This window comes from Carassius carassius, chromosome 34 (genome assembly GCF_963082965.1).
Source record: "Carassius carassius chromosome 34, fCarCar2.1, whole genome shotgun sequence".
NCBI lineage: Eukaryota > Metazoa > Chordata > Actinopteri > Cypriniformes > Cyprinidae > Carassius > Carassius carassius.
The window spans coordinates 13,124,266-13,148,920 of record NC_081788.1 but is presented as its reverse complement, the minus strand read 5'-3'; the positions used below and the strand labels follow the sequence as shown (position 1 = coordinate 13,148,920).

At 38.6% G+C, this 24,655-nt stretch overlaps 3 non-coding genes across 3 annotated transcripts; all 3 read right to left on the bottom strand.

Annotated features, from left to right (window-relative positions):
- Positions 1-19,853: 19,853 nt before the first annotated feature.
- Positions 19,854-19,947, bottom strand: trnai-uau (transfer RNA isoleucine (anticodon UAU)). The gene is made up of 2 exons: positions 19,910-19,947; positions 19,854-19,889 (listed from the first exon to the last, which is right to left on the bottom strand). It is a non-coding gene; the product is annotated as a tRNA-Ile (tRNA).
- Positions 19,948-20,856: 909 nt separating this feature from the next.
- On the bottom strand, positions 20,857-20,950 carry trnai-uau (transfer RNA isoleucine (anticodon UAU)). The gene is made up of 2 exons: positions 20,913-20,950; positions 20,857-20,892 (listed from the first exon to the last, which is right to left on the bottom strand). It is a non-coding gene; the product is annotated as a tRNA-Ile (tRNA).
- Positions 20,951-22,530: 1,580 nt separating this feature from the next.
- On the bottom strand, positions 22,531-22,624 carry trnai-uau (transfer RNA isoleucine (anticodon UAU)). Its single transcript has 2 exons — positions 22,587-22,624; positions 22,531-22,566 (listed from the first exon to the last, which is right to left on the bottom strand). It is a non-coding gene; the product is annotated as a tRNA-Ile (tRNA).
- Between the last annotated feature and the right edge of the window lie 2,031 nt (positions 22,625-24,655).

Genomic DNA, 24,655 nt, shown 5'->3' with positions numbered 1-24,655 from the left:
TTAATTGCAATATCATGTAATTAACTGTTCAAAAACATTACATTCAAGTTAACCTAAAGTATATTATTATTTTAAAATAAAATATTTTCATAATAACTACTCTTTTAAAAGTATGCTAAAGGGTCCTTATTTAATTATGAGTGGAACATATGAGTGGGAAAAATATTATGATATCATATAATCTGCTATGGACTTACAGATTCATCTCAATAAATTAGAATGTTGTGGAAAAGTTCAATTATTTCAGTAATTCAACTCAAGTTGTGAAACTTGTGTATTAAATAAATTAAATGCACACAGATTTAAGTAGTTTAAGTCTCTTGTTCTTGTAATTGTGATGATTTTGGCTCAAATTTAACAAAAACCCACCCATCTCAACAAATTAGAATATGGTGACATGCCAATCAGCTAATCAATTCAAAACACCTGCAAAGGTTTCTTGAGCCTTCAAAATGGTCTCTCAGTTTGGTTTACTAACCTACAAAATCATGGGGAAGACTGCTGATCTGACAGTTTTCCAGAAGACAATCATTTACACCCTTCACAAGAAGGGTAAGCCACAAACATTAATTGCTGTATAGAGTGCTGTATCCAAGCATGTTAACAGAAAGTTGAGTGGAAGGAAAAAGTGTGGAAGAAAAAGATGTACAACCAACCAAGAGCAAAATCGATTCAAGAATTTGAGTGAACTTCACAAGGAATGGACTGAGGCTGGGGTCAAGACAAACAGACATGTCAGGGAATTTGGCTACAGTTGTTGTATTCCTTTTGTTAAGCCACTCTGAACCACAGACAACGTCAGAGGCGTCTTGCCTGGGCTAAGGAGAAGAAGAACTGGACTGTTGCCCAGTGGTCCAAAGTCCTCTTTTCAGATGAGAGCAAGTTTTGTATTTCATTTGGAAACCAAGGTCCTAGAGTCTGGAGGAAGGGTGGAGAAGCTCATAGCCCAAGTTGCTTGAAGTCCAGTGTTAAGTGTCTGTGATGATTTGGGGTGCAATTTCATCTGCTGGTGTTGGTCCATTGCTTTTTTTAAAAACCAAAGTCACTGCACCCGTTTACCAAGAAATTTTGGAGCACTTCATGCTTCGTTCTGCTGACCAGCTTTTTGAAGATTTGGATTTGGCACCTGCACACACTGCCAAAAGCACCAAAAGTTGTTTAAATGACCATGGTGTTGGTGTGCTTGATTGGCCAGCAAATTCGCCAGAGCTGAACCCAATAGGGAATCTATGGGCTATTGTCAAGAGGAAAATGAGAAACAAGAGACCAAAAAATTGAGATGAGCTGAAGACCACTGTCAAATAAACTTGGGCCTCCATACCACCTAAGCAGTGCCGCAAACTGATCACCTCCATGCCACGCCAAATTGAGGCAGTAATTAAAGCAAAAGGAGCCCCTACCAAGTACTGAGTACATGTACAGTAAATGAAGATACTTTTCAGAAGGCCAAAAATTCACTAAAAAGTTTTTTTTTTTTTTTTTTTTTTTTTTTTTTTTTTTTATTGGTCTTATGAAGTATTCTAATTTGTTGAGATAGTGAATTTGGTGGGTTTTTGTTAAATGTGAGCCAGAATCATAACAATTAAAAGAACCAAAGACTTAAACTACTTCAGTCTGTGTGCATTGAATTTAATACACAAGTTTTTCAAATTGAGTTGAATTTTAAATACATGCTAAATGCTAAAGTTGCATCATTGGCACAGTGAGTCATCTCCCCTTTAGATACGTAGTCGGAAATCTAATGTGTTATGATGTCTCCTTCAGATCACATTCATGACTTCAAAACAATGAGCACTCCCCAGGAAGCTGAGCATATTCAGAGTGGAATATGAAATATATGAAATATATCCATTTCCTTTTCACCCCCCTCTCAACATCTAAGCATCATTTTCATCTAATTGCTCCCTCTGTTTTAGCAGCTCTTTGTTAGGGGCCACATGGGAGAGGGGGAAAATTACAGTCTACCTGATAATTAGCAAAGTTCACAGTAGAACTTGGATCTGTACAGAACTAGAGGCTCCAGAGCCGGCTTTCTATTAGCAACTAATTATGTCCGCCTCTTAGGGCTCCTACTGTGGTGGAGGTAGATGCTCCAACAGCAAAATCCAAATAAATAGAAGAGATAGAGAGAGAGAGAAAGAGAAAGAAATACTTAGACTTGCCTTCGTCTTTCTTTAAACCAAGGAATACAACTGACTCTAATGCTCCTGGTGTTTTACTATTTGTTTCAGACATAAATAGATTTTTTTTGGAAGTAGCAGTGGTGGTCACCATTACACACCACTCCAAATGGTGAGGCTTGTTCAGCTCATTTCACTCTTTAATTATTATAATGGCATTATCCATATCCTTCAATGTAACAAGGAAGAAAGAAACAGCTGAACGCAGTGGGCATTAAGTGCAGGTTTTTAATCCCCTGCAGTTGAAATACGTTACTATCTAAAGAAGACTTTATTGGTGATGCTATCATCATCACTGCAACAAATTATTACTGTAAGCGGGATGCATCAGCAAATGTCATCGCTTGTACATGTCGGGAGGCGAGATTATCTCCTCAGGGGCTTTATTGGATATAATTATGACTTCTGTGTTTGTTTGTTTTCATTTAGTTAAAAATGTTCTTACCCTGCTGAGCAGAGCGTTGTTTTGCACTGAAGTGCCGTGTGCACCATGTCACCTCACAAGATAGAAAGATAGATAGATAGACAGATAGACAGATAGACAGATAGATAGATAGATAGATAGATAGATAGATAGATAGATAGATAGATAGATAGATAGATAGATAGATAGATAGATAGACATTTATTTACAAACAATAAATCTGTTTGGTAAAATATTTCCCATATCTTTCTTGGAAGTTGCTGCTGTGAACCCGAGGGCCAAAAGAGGACAACTGAAGCCATCCAGAAATGATGTCTGGGCATTTGTGTCCATCTTGACGTGACTCTAGTGACACGGGGGGATTGTTTAGATTGCAGTCCAATAGAGTTGTGTCTAGCGAGCGAGCAGATGAGACTAAAGCAGAGGCAGTCATTATTTTCTGTGCAATTAGAGGGAACCTGAAGTCCTTGATAATGAGCGCAAAAAATGCCACATAATTAGAAATACACCACAAACACCATTATTGTCAGGAGAACACAGCCGTATAATGAAGCAATTATAAATGAGCGGCTGAACTCCTGTCATTAATTTCTGCTTTTAAGGGTGCAAGAAGATGAGCAGAGGCTAAATGTTTCAGAGAGAGTAAGTGCTGAAAGGGTGCTTAAGGGAGTCAGTGCCTTAAAAACCACTTGAGGTTTCCCACAACGGTCAGATTAAGCCTTAAGTGCCCTGTGGAAGACTCCTCTGAGCCCAAGTGTGAGGAAAAGAGCTTTGAGCATTAAATCCTAAACCGTTATGGCTGACACAAGGGACTTTGTAAATGTTTTTGTACACGTTTTAAAGCATGAAACGAGGGAACTGACCTTGATGTAGAAGCTCATTCTTGAGCTAACCAAAAATCAACCAAATCAACATTATTAAAAAGCATTTTAAAGAGCCAGCAAAGATTTGGATGATCTGCACTCTTCCAAATGAAGGGCTCAATTGAGTGTTTTTGCAGCAATGCCATTGAAGAACCATTTTGGGTTCCCCAAAAACCTTTCAGTAAACAGTTCTTAAATGAACTAATATTTTTTTTGTGTAAAGAACATTTAAATCATCTAAATAACTTTTTTCACTATAAAGAACTTTGTGCATTTAAAAGATCCCATGGATGTTAAAGGTTCTTCATGGAACCATCAATGGCAATAAAGAAACTTAATTTTTAAGAGTGTAATGTGCACTATCGATGGTAAAATGGGTGAGTTATATTCTTGAAATTAACAGAAAAGGTTCTTTATTGGCATCTATGCTTCTATGAAGTACCTTTAACATCCATGGGAACTTTCCATTTTATATAGGTTCTTTATAGTAGAAAAGGGTTCTTTAGATCATTAAAATGTTTTTTCACTAAAGTTCTTTAAAGAATTAATCACAGTGAGGTTTTTTGGGGACCCAAAAAAGTTTCTTCTGTGTAAAACTTTATTTCTGATTGTACATTGCTAATATTGATAGCATGTATGCTTAAAGGCAGAGATAAAACTTTCTTACGGCCACACTTGTAGGAAAGAGAAAAACTGCTCATCCACGAAAATAACTAAAACGTATTGATCTCACTTTGAAATGCACATGATGCTCTCTAGGGCTGCAACTAACAATTATTTTGATAATCGATTACTTGGCTGATTTTTTATTTTTTATTTTTTTATTAATCGATTTAATCAGATTAATAAAACACAAATTTCTTTATTTAAATTGTATTGACAAAAACAAACTATTCCTCATTCTGCCCTTGTGCCACCTGAATGCCATGAAAACATACAGTGCTTAACAATTTATTAGACCACCTTTCATAAGAGAAAACACAAATATTTTAGGAATCTGTCAAAAATAATTACTTTTAAATATGTTATTGTCATTTATTGGGCAAATAACAAACCAAAAGAACTAAAAACTATTTAATCAAATAATAACAAAAATGGCCTCCTTTCCCTTTGATAACAGCTTGCATGCTTGCAAAAAATACTTTTTATGTACTTTTTGAATAATTGGGTATCTGAATAAAAAACAAAGCACTTGACTATTTTTGCTGCCTTTCTTTCATAGATAACATAAATAAATTTATTTTAACATTAGAAATTGCCTACTAATGTAACTAAAGAGCTTATGCATATTGAAGGACTAACCAATACAGAAAGCTAAAAAATGATTTTGGTAATTATTAATACTGTTAGTTAAGAGCAGCAGTGGCACAAACCTTACAAAATTGGTTAAAAACCTTATAAACATAAATTTGTTAATCACTGTAGGCAATATAGTTTAAATCTCTAGATTACAAATTTAAATAATAAAGATAATTATGACAAATAAAATCAGTAAAGTTCTGCAGGAATGCAAGCACTTTGATCAGTCAGTCTCCACTTACTGTCATTTCTTTATCCTGTAAAAGCATCTGACATTTATATTCAGACAATTACACACTGCTGTCCCTTCAGTTTCTAGTACTCTCATAAATTACTTGCACTGCATGTTGACTTTTAAACATAAATGTAACAGATACAAACAACAGATATTAAATATAGCTGCAAGCAGCAATTAGGGGCCCAAGCACTCCAGCGGCAAAAATAGGACTTAAGCATGGCATGGAGCATCAGACCAAATGCAGCAATGAGTTATAAAAGCAATTTCAGGATGATTGTAATTGAAATGACTGAAAAATCATAAATCCAACCTCTAGTAATATGATTTAATGGCTTATCACTTTTGACCAACATGTGGCGTTGTAATCAAATCATCTTAGTGTGTTCTGTGTGAGGTGACAATGGCAGACACAAAGTTTGTTGTCATTATGTTATAGCTTTTCAAAGTTATAGCCTCAGACTCATTTTGGCACCATGACTAAAATTTGTAACTTCAATAAGTGATGTAGGAAGACTGTTCCATACCTTTGACCCTCTATATAATATACTAAACTCTGTTTGAGTCGTACGAGAGTAGGGAGGCCTGATAAGACAACCACTACGAGTTGGATACTGATGAAATTCATTATTAAAAATAAAGATATTACAAAGGTGCTGAGGAAATAACTTTTTTATGGAACCATAAACAAATAAAGCAATTTGAAGTTGATTTACTTGATAAACAGTAAGAATACTTGCCTGAGTAAACAGTGATTGGGAAGGGTGTCTACGATTTACACAAAATATTATTCTTAAAGCTCGCTTCTGATGTCAAAAAATAGATTCCAGTTTAGTTGGGTGGGTACTAGCCCAAGCAACATTGCAGTAATTTATATATGGGTATAACATTGAGTAATCATGACTGAAACTTTTTTGTTAATCAGGTGCCGTATTTTACCTAATATACCGACAACTTTGGCTATTTTTGTATTTGTGGCACTAATATGCGGTTTCCAAGATAAAGAGTCATCTAGTATAACACAGAGGAAACGAGCGGATCAAACATTGTTAATGGAGATATCATCAATTTGGATTTTCAACGAGGAATTAAATGAATCAGACTTGGTACCGAACAATATATAACTTGTTTTTTTTTATGTTTAGTGACAGTTTATTGGACTTGAACCTAGTAGATAACTTGTCAAGTTCTTCATTAACTAATTTTATTACAATTTCAGGGTTTTATGGGAGTAAAATAAAATAAAAATAAAATATAGTCTACAAATAAAATTTTAGAGAGTTTATTTGAGACGAGGCTTTCATCTTGCCTCGTGGTGCTGGATTGGCGGCCATCATCCTGTGCAATGGTGCTGTGTCGACGGCCACTCTGCGCAGCGGCGCTGGGCTGGCGGCCATCTTGGGCAGCGGCACTGGGCTGGCGGCCATCTTGTGCATGGGCACTGTCTCGGCAGACTTTCTCCTCCTTTCCCCTCTCGGTCCACAACGGTGAGACAGCGTCTCCCATCTGTTTCTCCCGAACCCAGGGTCGACGGAGGGCCATAGTGGAGAGTGATGCCGGACCTCCTCTCGACCACTCACTCCTGAGCGACCTCCCCTGGTCCCACAAAACACGACCAGGCGAGTACCCTCGAAACCATTCCTCTTCCGCTCAGTGACTGGGGAGGAAATATGAACAGACATACCGCTGGATCTTTTGGATTGAGTCCTTCTGTGACATTCGTGCACCAGAGAGACACAGGGAGAGAGAGAGATCCAATTGCAGATGTCTTTATTGAAGGGTAATCCAAATCGTGGTCGAACAAGCCAAGGTCAAAACCAAACAAGCAGTCCAAACAAATAAATGAATAAACAAAAGAGGGAACAGGAAAGGGAAAGGAATGGGAACTCAGAGGACGAGTAGGCAGGGATGAATCTCGGAAGACGAGAAGGCTGGCAACACGAAAGGTAAGGACTCCATACAAACAACAGGAAAAGACAGGTATTTATTGGGAGGCTAATGACAATAAAGTGACTGCACCTGGTGCAATTAACAGGAGTGCAATTACTGTGATGACAGGACAAGACTAGAGGAATTCTAGTGCCTACGGTGAAGTGCCTAAGGGGAAGTGAGCCCACTAGTGGACACCCAGGGAAACAGAGACTAGACAGCGTGACACTTTATGATAGCTGGAGTTATACACGGTTTTGACGATTTGAATTTCAAAGGCACTGATTGAAGAGGAAAACAAGATTCATAAGCCTGAGTAACATTCTTTATAAACAATGAAAAGGCCTCCTGAGTATCTACTTTTTGATAGAATTCACTCCATGATATTTGCCTTATAGCATGTCTAAAATTTATCAAATTTCTTTCACTGAAAATTCGTCTATATTCAATGTTTTGTGAAGGGGGACAATTTTCCATCTCGTTAAAAGTGATCAAAAATATGGGACAGTGATCAGCCACATCAATACACAGGACACCAGATTTCATAGTTTTGTTATACACATTAGTAAAAAAATATTATCTATGTGAGTTGCTGAGGTATTAGTCACTCTGGTGTGGACTGTAATCATAAGAATAAAATGGAATACATAGTGTCAGTAAATTATTTTATTAACATATTCCCCTGACTATTTTCAATATTAATGTTAAAATCACCCATTATGTAACAATTTTTTATTTTCATTAGAAATTATATCAAGTACATTTGAGATATCAGTAATAAATACAGCTAGGTCACAGTTAAGTGGCCTATAGACAGTGTTGGGAAGGTTACTTTGGAAATGTAATAGGTTACAGATTACAAGTTACCCTATTTAAAATGTAATAGTAGTGTAACTTTTTTAATTACTTTAATAAAGTAATGTAACTAATTACTTTTGAGTACATTTTGATTACTTTTATAAATTTCTAATGAATGTTAATTTGCAACTGTTAATCATCTTCAACCATTTTACACCATGCAGGTTTAACCTTAAAGTAGAGCTCAGTACTGTCAGACTTTCACCATCCTTCATCACCTGAATTAAGATGATCAAATTTGAACACATCCACCACACAATCAGACTTTAGTACTGCCTTTTACTTAGAGATTGCTCTGAAGTTCAAAGCAGATTTAAAATCAAAAGAACTAGTTTATAGATACTGTTTTTGAAACCAAATCTTTGCATAACTACAGGCATCTAACTGCATCTAACAACGGTTTGGGGAAAAATAGTTAATAAAAAAATAAAAGCATATACATCAACTCAAAAACGGTTATCTAATAAGCATGTGTCCTATTTTGTGTACTAAACTCCTGAAACATTGGTGTCTTTTTGAAACACTGCTGTCTCTTTGTATATGATATGATGATAGTTTCTCAAAATAAGTAAAAAATGCTCATGAAGTGACTGTTCTAGAGATTAATTTCCATGAGGGGCGGACTGGGAAAAAATAGGCTGGGAAATCTCACACTCATACACCCACAACCCATTTTGAAACATGGACAACCCTATTTTTTTTGGACCTGACATGAAAAAGATTTGAATCCTTAGGTTGGGGACTTGCAACGTAATTAAGAGTTCTCTCCTGAACTGCACCTTCACTTCCATTATCCTCCCATCTCTCTCATGACTTTAATACTGAAGATTTTTATTTGACCATGTTTTGTAAGTGTAATTTTGTTTTTTGGCAAATGAATTACCACTTGTATTTATTTTTACTACAAATTCCATAGTTAAACCACGGTTAGTGCCATACCATAGGCATTAATTTTCCTAAGGGTTGTGTTTTTGTATCCACTAGCTCCCCCTAAACCTATGATAAAATATGATGATTTGTCTGCTAACTTACTACTGTAACATTACAATAGATAATAATGACGTGGTTTATACAGTATTTTGAGTGATTGCGAGCAATGTGCTGCTGCTGCTTGACTAATTAAACAAAGACAAAACTACATTAGCATCTTTACAGATGAAACTGACCTGCACCTGAAACCCTGAACAGAAGTGTCGCTTCTCTGCTCCAGCTGTGCGCTTACACAGTTCACTCCGGTCTCTCTCTCTCGCATTGATTACTCGGAGTCTGATCCAAACCGTTCGGCGGAGGCGCGGAGAGCGCGCGAGCCCAATCATTGCCAGTCACGACTAACCGATTCATGATTTATTAGAATTTTAATTATCGAATGGCGGATTCGGAAATAATCGCTTTAGTATATTCGGCCTGCAATTATACAATAACAATATTAAAGTAGAAGTGCAAATCGTCTGCCAGGCCACCGGGAATAGTCCGGGTTCTCCCGATGTCCAGTCAGCGCCTGATTTCCACAGACACGCAGAACGTGCAGGATTCATATTCAGTCTTTTTGCGGCTTAATATTCACAGACATCAGTCCATATCGGGTTTTGATTCAAGTGTACTGACCTACTTTTGATTTATTCGTCCAAAATGTGGCATATTGCGTCCGCGTTAATTCCATTTTTATGACTGGATTCTATGAATGTGTTTTCCGCGTCTCGGAGATTATGGGCCATATGTCTTAGTGCAATTTGGGAAAGAAATAAACTGTATGTGGATGTGTGTAAATATTCAAATGTAATCCTCTTTGTAATCGTTACAATTTTCATAAGTAACTGTAATTTAATTACTCATTTTTTCTTAGTAACAGTAAATGATTACTGTTACATTTATTTTGTAATTGAATTACGTAACGCCATTACATGTAACTAGTTACTCCCCAACACTGCCTATAGATACATAAAATTATTGCTAATTTAGTTTCTACTGCTACTACTTCTGAAGAGGAAACCAAAAGCTTTTCAAAGTCACCTCTTTCTTTATAATATAGATTGGAATTTATAAACAGAGAAACCCCTCCACCAACCCTTCCCTATAGTCTTTCAAGTGAAAATGAATGGCTGTTTTGTCAGTCAGTCATGTTTCAGTAAGCTCTATCACATTAAAGGTATAATTTAAATTTTCAAGGCAAGTGGATAAACCCTCGACTTTTTTTGATAAACTACGAACATTAATAGGAAGGAAAGAAAGATTGTTTCCTGTACTAAGAGAATTTATCAAAGTTTTAAAAGTACTTTCACAATGGTATTCAGAGGAGCCAAAATAATTATTTTGTATTTGGAGAATATTGGTTTGGTCTGGGTCAGGGGAAATCATCATACATGTAGACTGAGTCAAAAGAAATCGTAACGCATGTACAATGAGAGGAATTATCTAAGCTTCACTTCGCTGGTAGTTGCCATCTGATGTAATTGACGGGGTTTAACTATGAGCCAATCATAGCTAATAACAACAAAGTTTCCCCTTTCTCTTGCCTCCTTCATAGCTGGAAACAGTTCGGCCCTCTTCTTCCTAATGCGATCTGAAAAATGTTAATTAACGTAGACTCCAGTGATTTTGAGACGAGTTTTTGCCTTTGTGAGAATAAGTTCTTTGTCCTTTTAGCGTAGAAATCTTACAACAATTGGTCTTGGTTTTGTTGTTTGCTGTTTCAAGTTTCCAAAACGATGAGCTCTTTCAATTTCAATAGATTTCAGGTCAATTTTAAGCTTGTCTTTAAAAAATTCCCTCACCTACTTATCAGAGTCTGGCCAAGATTCAAATGCGTTATCCTGGGTTAAACCGTCAATTATCAGATTATTTCTGCAACTCTGGCTATCAAGGGAATAAATTTTTAAGGCAAGATCATTCACTTCAGAGTCAGTGCACAGTGACTACGTTTACATGCTGTTAAAATTCGGGTTATGGTCGGGTTAAGGTCACTATTCGGGTTTCTGAAACATTCGGGATAACAAGTTTACATGCGTGAGCAGAGAGAGGTACTCCTGTATGCATGGAATGTGTAATCAGTCACCAATCCCGATGTAAACGGCGACGCACGGTTAGCGTCTGGACGTACGGACAACAAGACGCAATATGCGTCATTTCCGATTCTTCTTCCTGTATCCAAAGACAACAATAACAACAGCAGCAGCAGGCGGATAATGAATAGTTTGGGGCAGATAGCGATAGTCTTTGTTTGCGTTTTGGCACTGGTACTGATCCACCAGCAGCACTTGACACTACTGTGCCTCTATACTGCACGCGGGGTTTTTTATGCGCCGTCTCTACTCAAAAGACCAAGATTCCTTGCGAATAGAACATGCGCAGAACACACATTTTGATGGGGATATGCCGAAACGCGTTTACAAGACCAAATATTCGGGTTAGAAAAGGGGTACCCCAGGTATAATATCCCGGTTTTTAAAAACCGGGATATGAGCATATCCGGGTTTTTGCCGGTGTTTACATGGCCGTGCGCGACCGGATTATTGCTAATATCCCGATTTTGAACGGGTTATTGGCTGCATGTAAACGTAGTCAGTGAAGACAACTGCTGCAATTGAGCTTCAAATGAATTCACCTTTTCCTCCTTTACTCTTAAGATCGTAAATTTGAGCTTGGGAGAACTGAAGGCTGGACTTCACCTCTTGCACATCTTTAATGATCCCATCAATTCTAGTGCTTACAGAATCCAGCATTGTTTTAGTAAAAGATAAAAAGCTTGATTCTTGTCTGTCGAGCATATCAGTGTAAAACTTACTTTGATCTTCCAACATATCTTTCAAAGTGTCCATAGTCAAGTCAAGTCAAGTCACCTTTATTTATATAGCGCTTTAAACAAAATACATTGCGTCAAACCAACTGAACAACATTCATTAGGAAAACAGTGTGTCAATATTGCAAAATGATAGTTAAAGGCAGTTCATCATTGAATTCAGTGATGTCATCTCTGTTCAGTTAAATAGTGTCTGTGCATTTATTTGCAATCAAGTCAACGATATCGCTGTAGATGAAGTGACCCCAACTAAGCAAGCCAGAGGCGACAGCGGCAAGGAACCGAAACTCCATCGGTGACAGAATGGAGAAAAAAATCTTTGGGAGAAACCAGGCTCAGTTGGGGGGCCAGTTCTCCTCTGACCAGACGAAACCAGTAGTTCAATTCCAGACTGCAGCAAAGTCAGATTGTGCATAAGAATCATCTGTTTCCTGTGGTCTTGTCCTGGTGGTCCTCTGAGACAAGGTCTTTACAGTGGTTCTGTATCTGGGGCTCTATTTGTCCTGGTTTCCGCTGTCTTTCAGGGCAATAGAGGTTCTTTTTTAGGTGCTGATCCACCATCTGGTCTGGATACGTACTGGATCCGGGTGACTGCAGTGACCCTCTGATCTGGATACAGACTGGATCTGGTGGCTATGGTGACCTCGGAATAAGAGAGAAACAGACAAATATTAGCGTAGATGCCATTCTTCTAATGATGTAGCAAGTACATAGGGTGTTATGGGAAGTGTTCCCGGTTCCGGTTTACCTAATTAATGTAGCCTAAAAATCCTTTAACGGATTTGTATATTAAAAGCATATTAGTATGTTATGTGTAAGCCAGGTTGAAGAGATGGGTCTTTAATCTAGATTTAAATGGCAGAGTGTGTCTGCCTCCCGAACAATGTTAGGTGGGTTATTCCTGAGTTTAGGCGCCAAATAGGAAAAGGATCTGCCGCCCGCAGTTGATTTTGACATTCTAGGTATTATCAAATTGCCTGAGTTTTGAGAACGTAGCGGACGTAGAGGATTATAATGTAAAAGGAGCTTAATCAAATACTGAGGTGCTAAACCATTCAGGGCTTTATAAGTCATAAGCAACATTTTAAAATCAATACGATGTTTGATAGGGAGCCAGTGCAGTGTTGACAGGACCGGGCTAATATGGTCATACTTCCTGGTTCTAGGAAGAACTCTTGCTGCTGCATTTTGGACTAGCTGTAGTTTGTTTACTAAGAGTGCAGAACAACCACCCAATAAAGCATTACAATAATCTAACCTTGAGGTCATAAATGCATGGATTAACATTTCTGCATTTGACATTGAGAGCATAGGCTGTAATTTAGATATATTTTTGAGATGGAAAAATGCAGTTTTACAAATGCTAGAAACGTGGCTTTCTAAGGAAAGATTGCGATCAAATAGCACACCTAGGTTCCCAACTGATGACGAAGAATTGACAGAGCAACCATCTTAGACAGTGTTCTAGGTTATTACAAGCAGAGTTTTTATGTCCTATAAATTAACACCTCTGTTTTTTCAGAATTTAGCAGTAAGAAATTACTCGTCATCCAGTTTTTTATATCGACTATGCATTCCATTCATTTTTCAAATTGGTGTGTTTCACCGGGCCGTGAAGAAATATAGAGCTGAGTATCATCAGCATAACAGTGAAAGCTAACACCATGTTTCCTGATGATACCTCCCAAGGGTAACATATAAAGCGTGAAGAGTAGCGGCCCTAGTACTGAGCAATGAGGTACTCCATACTGCACTTGTGATCAATATGATACATCTTCATTCACTGCTACGAACTGATGGAGGTCATATAAGTACGATTTAAACCATGCTAATGCACTTCCATTAATGCCAACAAAGTGTTCAAGTCTATGCAAAAGAATGTTGTGGTCAATTGTGTCAAACGCAGCACTAAGATCCAATAAAACTAATAGAGAGATACACCCACGATCAGATGATAAGAGCAGATCATTTGTAACTCTAAGGAGAGCAGTCTCAGTACTATGATATGGTCTAAATCTTGACTGGAAATCCTCACATATGCCATTTTTCTCTAAGAAGGAATATAATTGTGAGGACACCACCTTTTCTAGTATCTTGGACAGAAAAGGGAAATTCGAGATTGGTCTATAATTAACTAGTTCTTTGGGGTCAAGTTGTGGTTTTTTGATGAGAGGCTTAATAACAGCAAGTTTGTAGGTTTTGGGGACATATCCTAATGACAATGAGGAATTAATAATAGTCAGAAGAGGATCTATGAGTTCTGTAAGCACCTCTTTTAGGAGCTTAGATGGTATAGGGTCTAACATACATGTTGTTGGTTTAGATAATTTAACAAGTTTATACAATTCTTCCTCTCCTATAGTAGAGAATGAGTGGAACTGTTCCTCAGGGGGTCTATAGTGCACTGTCTAATGCGATACTGTAGCTGACGGCTGAATGGTTTCAATTTTATCTCTAATGGTATCGATTTTAGAAGTAGTTCATAAAGTCATTACTGCTGTGGTGTTAGGAAATGTCAACACTTGTTGAGGCTTTATTTTTCGTTAATTTAGCCACTGTATTGAATAAATACCTGGGGTTATGTTTGTTTTCTACTAAAAGAGAAGAAAAGTAATCAGATCTAGCAGTTTTTAATGCTTTTCTGTAGGATAGGTTACTTTCTCGCCAAGCAATACGAAATACCTCTAGTTTTGTTTTCCTCCAGCTGCACTCCATTTTTCGGGCTGCTCTCTTTAGGGTGCGAGTATGCTCATTATACCATGGTGTCAAAACTGTTTTCCTTAACCTTCCTTAAGCATAAAGGAGCAACTGTATTTAGAGTGCTAGAAAAGAGAGAGTCCATAGTTTCTGTTGCATCATCAAGTTGTTCTGAGGTTTTGGATATGCTAAGGAATTTGGATACATCAGGAAGATAACTAAAAAAGCAGTCTTTTGTGGTATAAGTGATGGTTCTTCCATACTTGTAACAAGAAGTAGAATTTACAAATTTGGCTATATGAAGTTTGCACAAAACTAAATAATGATCTGAGATATCATCACTTGGCTGCATAATTTCAACACTATCAACATCAATTCCATGTGACAGTATTAAATCTATTAATATAATAGTAATATAATCCTCTTCTTTGTGAAGTGCTTTCTTACTGCTACTTCGTGACATGATTAGGCCTACCTGTTGTTGTTGGATAACTGTGGGTTAAGTAGAGGCCCAAAGCCTGGCCAGGTGATCCACTCAGGCAAAATCAGTCAGTAAGAGGAAGAGCTCAGTAATCCTGCGTTTGTCACAATCGTCTTGGTCCGAGAGCCTTATACGGTTTGGTTTTGTCTTGGTTTCTTGCCTCTGATCAGAAATGTTTTTTCAATGTATTGAAGCCACACCAAATCTTTCCAGCAAATTTTTTCATGTGCTAAACGAAAACTGTATTGTGCATCAACACGAAGTCAATAACTTTGTGCCAGCTTGGTCTAAAGGTGATCCGAGTGAAATTTGGTTGAAAATCAGACCAACGATCTAGGAAGAGTTCTAAAAAGTAGGTTGTCATCATGAATCAAAATAGTGGACAAGGAAGTTCAGCCAATATTGGTAAAATTGGTATTGGTGTTCTCGTCATGATGCAAGGAATGTATCAACATTGGTCCAATTACAATAGGTTAATGTAAGCAAAACTTATAAGCATTTTTCTAAATTTCATCATAACTTTTGACCACATGGTGGCACTGCCCCCAAACATTTTGTGTACCATGAGGGTATGGAGCCGAAGATTTTTGTAATTCATTCCGTTAAGATGCGCTAAAGCATTCATAAAATAAAGCATTTTATAACATAATTAAAAATGTCTGATGCCCAAAATTGCTGACATTGGAAAACTGCCGAATCTGTGAATTTAACGAGACCGGTTTTGTGACATTTGGCCAAAGCATTCAGAAGTTATGAGCAAAAATGTGCTTTTTTCATATCTCCTGACTACTAGGGGGCACAGCGCCGAAACACTGCAGGTAGTCTCAGGTTATGCTTGTTAAAACACACATTTGAAATAGTGAAAAAATTAAACCTTACGATTTTTGAATTTTGGTGTTCTTTCAACTCGGCATGAGCCAAGGAATCAGAGGAAAAAATAATTTTTAATTTGTTGTTTACGGTTAAAATTGATTAGCATAAAAGTTTTGAAAATTTAGACAAGTGGTGGCGCTAGAGAGTTTGAGTTAGAGACTCCAAATTTGCTATGGTAAATTTTCTCTCTGTCCTCTATCAGTGTGCCAAATTTCACAACTTTTCCCGCAAGTGGTTCAATGGGCTGCCATAGGCTTGCTCTGGAAGAAAAAATCACGCTAATGGATAGAATATGTGCTTAAGCACCTACGATGCCTGACCCCTAAATATTAGATAAAAGATATCAAACTCACAAACTGGGCATTGCTCTGCTGCAAACTGTCTTATACAAACCTCACACTGACTGATTGTACAGCTGGAGCTGTTGACTCAAATGCGTATTACTAAATGCCATGGTCTTTAGTCAGACTGGTTTTGAAAGCTACAACATGACCTTTCTTTGATAGTGATAACATTAATCCAGTTTTCACCTGATCATTTATGTTAGGCGTCAGACTCCATTGCTTTGGAAAGTCTCTCGCTTTCTAAAGCCTTGCTCCAGGTAAGGCTTGATCTCACAACCTCTGCATTGGTCTGCTGCATGTGTCTCATAAGAATCATGGTGACAGATTGAATTACTGGAGTTATTGACTCAAATGCATAATACCAAAGACTCTGACCTTTAGTTACGGTGATCTTTTTAAATTAATCCATTAACTTTCCTCTAACAAATTGCAACCATCTGATTTTCAAATGATTGTTTATGTTATGCTTTGAACTCCATTGTTAGTGAAATGTCTCTCATTTCCTAAAACTTTCCTTCAGGTTAGGCACAAACTCACAGCCTTGGCATTATACTGCTACATACTGTCTTACAAGCAACACACATTGACCAATTGTGCAACTGGAGCAGTTGATAGAATCTCACTGAGTACAACCAATCTCTATCGTTAAGCTATGGCCTGCTTTGCTACTGAAATGTCTCTTAATTTCTATACCTTGCTCCAGGTGAGGCTCAAACTCACAACCTCAGCATTGCTCTGCTGCGTACTGACTTAAAGGTAGCATGCTGACCAATTGCACCATTGGAGCTGCTGGCTGGCTGACCAATTGCACCATTGGAGCTGCTGGCTGGCTGGCTGGCTGGCTGGCTGGCTGGCTGCACCACTGAAGCTTTTGATTACTTTCTTCTAAGTGATAAAAGGAGTGTAACATTCAACTGACCATTTATGCAAGGATTCAAATTCCATTGCTTTTGAATGTCTTTCTAAAACATTGCTCCAGATGAGGCTTGACTTCACATTGCTCTGCTGAATACTGTCTTATAAGTACTGCACGCTGACAGATTGTGCCACTAGAGCTACTGACTGCTTGGCCGATTGCACTACTGGAGCTATTGACTCAAATGCATATTACCAAACACTATGGTCTTTAGATAAACTGATTTTAAAAACTACATTGTGACCGTTCTACTAAGTAATAACTATATCTTATTTTTTTAACTGATCGTTTATGTTAGGTTTCGAACTCCATTGCTACTGAAATGTCTCTCACTTTCTAAAACCTTGCTCCAGGTGAGGCTTGAGCTCAGCATTGCTCTGCTGAATACTGTCTTATAAATACACCGTGCTCACCGCTTGCGCTACTGGAGCTATTGACTAAGCGTGCCATTGGAGGTTTTGACCAATTACACTACTGGAGCTGTTGACTCAAACGCATATTACCAAACACTAACTGATTACAGACATCTGATCTTCAACCAATCTTTAATATTAAGCCATGATCTTAGCTGGTGATTGATTGTTTGATTGATTACTGTCTTATAAGCATCCCGCTCACCGATTGCACCACTGGAGCTGATGACTAGTTGAGACATTGTACCTTTTGACCGAATGCACTACTGGAGCTGTTGACTCAACTGCATATTACTGAACACTATGGTCTTTAGTCACACTGATCTTCAAAACTACACTGTGATCTTTCTTCTAGGTAAAAACATGAATCTTAATTTCAACTGATCGTATATGTTAGGCTATGAAGTCCATTGCTAAAGAAATGTCTCTCGCTTTCTAAAACCTTGCTCTGGGTGAGGCTCGACCTCACAACCTAGGCATTGCTCTGCTGAATACTGTCTTATAAGTACCACACGCTGAGCGAACACGCCACTGGAGCTGACTACATTGATCATCTGAATACTGTCTTATCAGAAACGTAGTTGAGACATTGTACCTTTTGACCGAATGCACTACAGGAGCTGTTGACTCAACTGCATATTCCTGAACAGTACGGTCTTTAGTCAGACTGATTTTCAAAACTACACCGTGATCTTTATTCTAGGTAAAAACATGAATCTTGATTTCAACTGATCGTATATGTTAGGCTATGAACTCCATTGTTACTGAAATGTCTCTAACTTTCTAAAAGCTTGCTCCAGGTGAGGCTCGAACTCAAAACCTCAGCATTGCTCTGCTGAATACTGTCTTATAAGTACCATGTGCTGACCGATTACGCCACTGGAGCTGACACTTTGGTGCGCCATTGTAGTTTTTGACCGATTGCACTACTGGAGCTGTTGACTCAAATGCATATTACCAAACACTAACTGATTACAGACATCTGCTCTTCAACCAATCTTTAATATTAAGCCATGACCTTAGCTGGTGATTGATTGTTTGATTGATTATTGTCTTATAAGCATCGCGCTCACCGATTGCACCACTGGAGCTGATGACTAGTTGAGACATTGTACCTTTTGACCGAATGCACTACTGGAGCTGTTGACTCAACTGCATATTACTGAACACTATGGACTTTAGTCAGATTTTCAAAACTACACTGTGATCTTTCTTCTAGGTAAAAACATGAATCTTAAGTTCAACTGATCGTATATGTTAGGCTATGAAGTCCATTGCTACTGAAATGTCTCTCGCTTTCTGAAACCTTGCTCTTGGCGAGGCTCGACCTCACAACCTAGGCATTGCTCTGCTGAATACTGTCTTATAAGTAAAGTACGCTGATGCCACTGGAGCTGGTGACAGAACCTTGCTTGAAGATGGGCATTCAATAGTAGGCTGGTTTCAATGAGACTGATCTTTCAGAACACCCTGTGAACTTTCTTCTAACAGATATCTGATTTTCAACCTATATTTAATGTGAAGCCACCTCGGCATTGCTCTGCTGAATACTGTCTTATAAGTACCGAGCGCTGACCGATTGCGCCACTGGAGCTGACGTCTTGGTGCGCCATTGTAGTTTTTGACCAATTGCACTATTGGAGCTGTTGACTCAAATGCATATTACCAAACACTAACTGATTACAAACATTGGCTCTTCAACCAATCTATAATATTAAGCCATGACCTTAGCTGGTGATTGATTGTTTGATTGATTACAGTCTTATAAACATTGCGCTCACCAATTGCACCACTGGAGCTGATGACTCAACTGCATATTACTGAACAGTATGGTCTTTAGTCAGACTGATTTTCAAAACTACACCGTGATCTTTCTTCTAGGTAAAAACATGAATCTTGATTTCGACTGATTGCATATGTTAGGCTATGAAGTCCATTGCTACTGAAATGTCGCTCGCTTTCTAAAACCTTGCTCCAGGTGAGGCTTGAACTCACAACCTCAGCATTGCTCTGCTGAATACTGTCTTATAAGTACAGCGTGCTGGCCGATTACGCCACTGGAGCTGACATTGTAATGCGCCATTGTAGTTTTTGACCAATTGCACTACTGGAGCTATTGACTCAAATGCATATTACCAAACACTAACTGATTACAGACATCTGCTCTTCAACCAATCTTTAATATTAAGCCATGACCTTAGCTGGTGATTGATTGTTTGATTGATTACTGTCTTATAAGCATCGCGCTTACCGATTGCACCACTGGCGCTGAGCGATCGCGCCACTGGAACTGACTACATTGATCAGCTGAATAATGTCTTATAAGTAACGTAGTTGAGACATTGTACCTTTTGACCGAATGCACTACTGGAGCTGTTGACTCAACTGCATATAACTGAACAGTATGGTCTTTAGTCAGACTGATTTTCAAAACTACACCGTGATCTTTCTTCTAGGTAAAAACATGAATCTTAATTTCAACTGATCTTATATGTTAGGCTATGAAGTTCATTGCTACTGAAATGTCTCTAGCTTTCTAAAAACTTGCTCCAGGTGAGGTTTGAACTCACAACCTCAGCATTGCTCTGCTGAACACTGTCTTATAAGTGCCGTGCGCTGACCGATTGCACCACTGGAGCTGACACCTTGGTGCGCCATTGTAGTTTTTGACCGATTGCACTATTGGAGCTTTTGACTCAAATGCATATTACCAAACACTAACTGATTACAGACATCTGCTCTTCAACCAATCTTTAATATTAAGCCATGACCTTAGCTGGTGATTGATTGTTTGATTGATTACTGTCTTATAAGCATCGCGCTTACCGATTGCACCACTGGAGCTGATGACTAGTTGAGACATTGTACCTTTTGACCGAATGCACCACTGGAGCTGATGACTCAACTGCATATTACTGAATAGTATGGTCTTTAGTCAGACTGATTTTCAAAACTACACCGTGATCTTTCTTCTAGGTAAAAACATGAATCTTAAGTTCAACTGATCGTATATGTTAGGCTATGAAGTCCATTGTTACTGAAATGTCTCTCGCTTTCTGAAACCTTGCTCTTGGTGAGGTTCAACCTCACAACCTAGGCATTTCTCTGCTGAATACTGTCTTATATGTACCACACGCTGAGAGATCGCTCCACTGGGGCTGACAACATTGATCAGCTGAATACTACCTCATAAGTAAAGCACGCTGATGCCACTGGAGCTGGTGACAGAACCTTGCTTGAAGATGGGCATTCAAAAGTAGGCTGGTTTCAATGAGACTGATCTTTCAGAACACCCTGTGAACTTTCATCTAACTGATAACAGATATCTGATTTTTAACCTATATTTAATATGAAGACATTTGCGCTCACCAATTACACCACTGGAAATGATGACTCAACTGCATATTACTGAACAGTATTTTCTTTAGTCAGATTGATTTTCAAAACTACACCGTGATCTTTCTTCTAGGTAAAAATATGAATCTTGATTTCGAATGTTAGGCTATGAAGTCTATTGCTACTGAAATGTCGCTCGCTTTCTAAAACCTTGCTCCAGGTGAGGCTCGAACTCATAACCTCGGCATTGCTCTGCTGAATACTGTCTTATAAGTACCGCACGCTGACCGATTGTGCCACTGGAGCTGACTACATTGATCAGCTGAATACTGTCTTATAAGTAACGTAGTTGAGATATTGTACCTTTTGACCGAATGCACTACTAGAGCTGTTGACTTAACTGCATATTACTGAACAGTATGGTCTTTAGTCAGACTGATTTTCAAAACTACATCGTGATCTGTCTTCTGGGTAAAAACATGAATCTTAAATTCGACTGATTGTATATATTAGTCTATGAAGTACATTGCTACTGAAATGTCACTTGCTTTCTAAAACCTTGCTCCAGGTGAAGCTCGAACTCACAACTTCGGCATTGCTCTGCTGAATACTGTCTTATAAGTACCGTGCTGGCTGATTGCGCCACTGGAGCTGAGATCGTAATGCGCCATTGTAGTTTTTGACCGATTGCACTACTGGAGCTGTTGACTCAAATGCATATTACCAAACACTAACTGATTACAGACATCTGCTCTTCAACCAGTCTTTAATATTAAGCCATGACCTTAGCTGGTGATTGATTGTTTGATTGATTACTGTCGTATAAACATTGCGCTCACCAATTAAACCACTGGAACTGATGACTCAACTGCATATTACTGAACAGTATTTTCTTTAGTCAGACTGATTTTCAAAACTACACCGTGATCTTTCTTCTAGGTAAAAACATGAATCTTGATTTCGAATGTTAGGCTATGAAGTCTATTGCTACTGAAATGTCGCTCGCTTTCTAAAACCTTGCTCGAGGTGAGGCTTGAACTCATAACCTCGGCATTGCTCTGCTGAATACTGTCTTATAAGTACCGCGCGCTGGCTGATTGCGCCACTGGAGATGACTTTGTGATGCGCCATTGTAGTTTTTGACCGATTGCACTACTGGAGCTGTTGACTCAAATGCATATTACCAAACACTAACTGATTACAGACATCTGCTCTTCAACCAATCTTTAATATTAAGCCATGACCTTAGCTGGTGATTGATTGTTTGATTGATTACTGCGTTATAAGCATCGCGCTCACCGATTGCACCACTGGAGCCCATGACTAGTTGAGAAATTGTACCTTTTGACCGAATGCACTACTGGAGCTGTTGACTCAACTACATATTACTGAACAGTATGGTCTTTAGTCAGACTGATTTTCAAAACTACACTGTGATCTATCTTCTAGGGAAAAACATGAATCTTAATTTCAACTGATCGTATATGTTAGGCTATGAAGTACATTGCTACTGAAATGTCTCTCGCTTTCTAAAACCTTGCTCTGTGTGAGGCTCGACCTCACAACCTAGGGATTGCTCTGCTGAATACTGTCTTATAAGTACCGCACGCTGACCGATTGCGCTACTGGAGCTGACTACATTGATCAGCTGAATACTGTCTTATAAGTAACGTAGTTGAGACATTGTACCTTTTGACCGAATGCACAACTAGAGCTGTTGACTTAACTGCATATTACTAAACAGTATGGTCTTTAGTCAGACTGATTTTCGAAACTACACTGTGGTCTTTCTTCTAGGTAAAAACACAAATCTTGATTTCAACTGATCGTATATGTCAGGCTATGAACTCCATTGCTACTGAAATGTCTCTAGCTTTCTAAAATCTTGCTCCAGGTGAGGCTTGAACTCACAACCTCGGCATTGCTCTGCTGAATACTGTCTTATAAGTACCGCACGCTGACCGATTGCGCCACTGGAGCTGACATCTTGGTGCTCCATTGTAGATTTTGACAGATTGCACTATTGGAGCTGTTGACTCAAATGCATATTACCAAACACTAACTGATTACAGACATCTGCTCTTCAACCAATCTTTAATATTAAGCCATGACCTTAGCTGGTGATTGATTGTTTGATTGATTACTGTCGTATAAACATTGCGCTCACCAATTACACCCCTGGAACTGATGACTCAACTGCATATTACTGAACAGTATTTTCTTTAGTCAGACTGATTTTCAAAACTACACCGTGATCTTTCTTCTATGTAAAAACATGAATCTTAATTTCGACTGATTGTATATTTTAGTCTATGAAGTACATTGCTACTGAAATGTCGCTCGCTTTCTAAAACCTTGCTCTTGGTGAGGCTCGACCTCACAACCTAGGTATTGCTCTGCTGAATACTGTTTTATAAGTACCACACGCTGAGCGATCGCACCACTGCAGCTGACTACATTGATCAGCGGAATACTGTCTTATAAGTAAAGCACGCTGATGCCACTGGAGCTGGTGACATAACCTTGCTTAAAGATGGGCATTCAATAGTAGGCTGGTTTCAATGAGACTGATCTTTCAGAACACCCTGTGAACTTTCATCTAACTGATTACAGATATCTGATTTTCAACCTATATTTAATATGAAGACATGACCTGCTTTGCTACTGAAATGTCACTTACTTTCTAAAACCTTGCTCCAGGTGAGGCTCAAACTCACAACCTTGGCATTGCTCTGCTGAATACTGTCTTATAAGTACCGCGCATTGACCGATTGCGCCACTGGAGCTGATGTTTTGGGGCACCATTGTAGTTTTTGACCGATTGCACTATTGGAGCTGTTGACTAGTTGAAACATTGTACCTTTTGACCGAATGCACTACTGGAGCTGTTGACTCAACTGCATATTACTGAACACTATGGACTTTAGTCAGACTGATTTTCAAAACTACACCGTGATCTTTCTTCTACAACCCGAATTCCGGAAAAGTTGGGACGTTTTTTAAATTTTAATAAAATGAAAACTAAAAGACTTTCAAATCACATGAGCCAATATTTTATTCACAATAGAACATAGATAACATAGCAAATGTTTAAACTGAGAAAGTTTACAATTTTATGCACAAAATGAGCTCATTTCAATTTTGATTTCTGCTACAGGTCTCAAAATAGTTGGGACGGGGCATGTTTACCATGGTGTAGCATCTCCTTTTCTTTTCAAAACAGTTTGAAGACGTCTGGGCATTGAGGCTATGAGTTGCTGGAGTTTTGCTGTTGGAATTTGGTCCCATTCTTGCCTTATATAGATTTCCAGCTGCTGAAGAGTTTGTGGTCGTCTTTGACATATTTTTCGTTTAATGATGCGCCAAATGTTCTCTATAGGTGAAAGATCTGGACTGCAGGCAGGCCAGGTTAGCACCCGAACTCTTCTACGACGAAGCCATGCTGTTGTTATAGCTGCAGTATGTGGTTTTGCATTGTCCTGCTGAAATAAACAAGGCCTTCCCTGAAATAGACGTTGTTTGGAGGGAAGCATATGTTGCTCTAAAACCTTTATATACCTTTCAGCATTCACAGAGCCTTCCAAAACATGCAAGCTGCCCATACCGTATGCACTTATGCACCCCCATACCATCAGAGATGCTGGCTTTTGAACTGAACGCTGATAACATGCTGGAAGGTCTCCCTCCTCTTTAGCCCGGAGGACACGGCGTCCGTGATTTCCAACAAGAATGTCAAATTTGGACTCGTCTGACCATAAAACACTATTCCACTTTGAAATAGTCCATTTTAAATGAGCCTTGGCCCACAGGACACAACGGCGCTTCTGGACCATGTTCACATATGGCTTCCTTTTTGCATGATAGAGCTTTAGTTGGCATCTGCTGATGGCACAGCGGATTGTGTTTACCGACAGTGGTTTCTGAAAGTATTCCTGGGCCCATTTAGTAATGTCATTGACACAATCATGCCGATGAGTGATGCAGTGTCGTCTGAGAGCCCGAAGACCACGG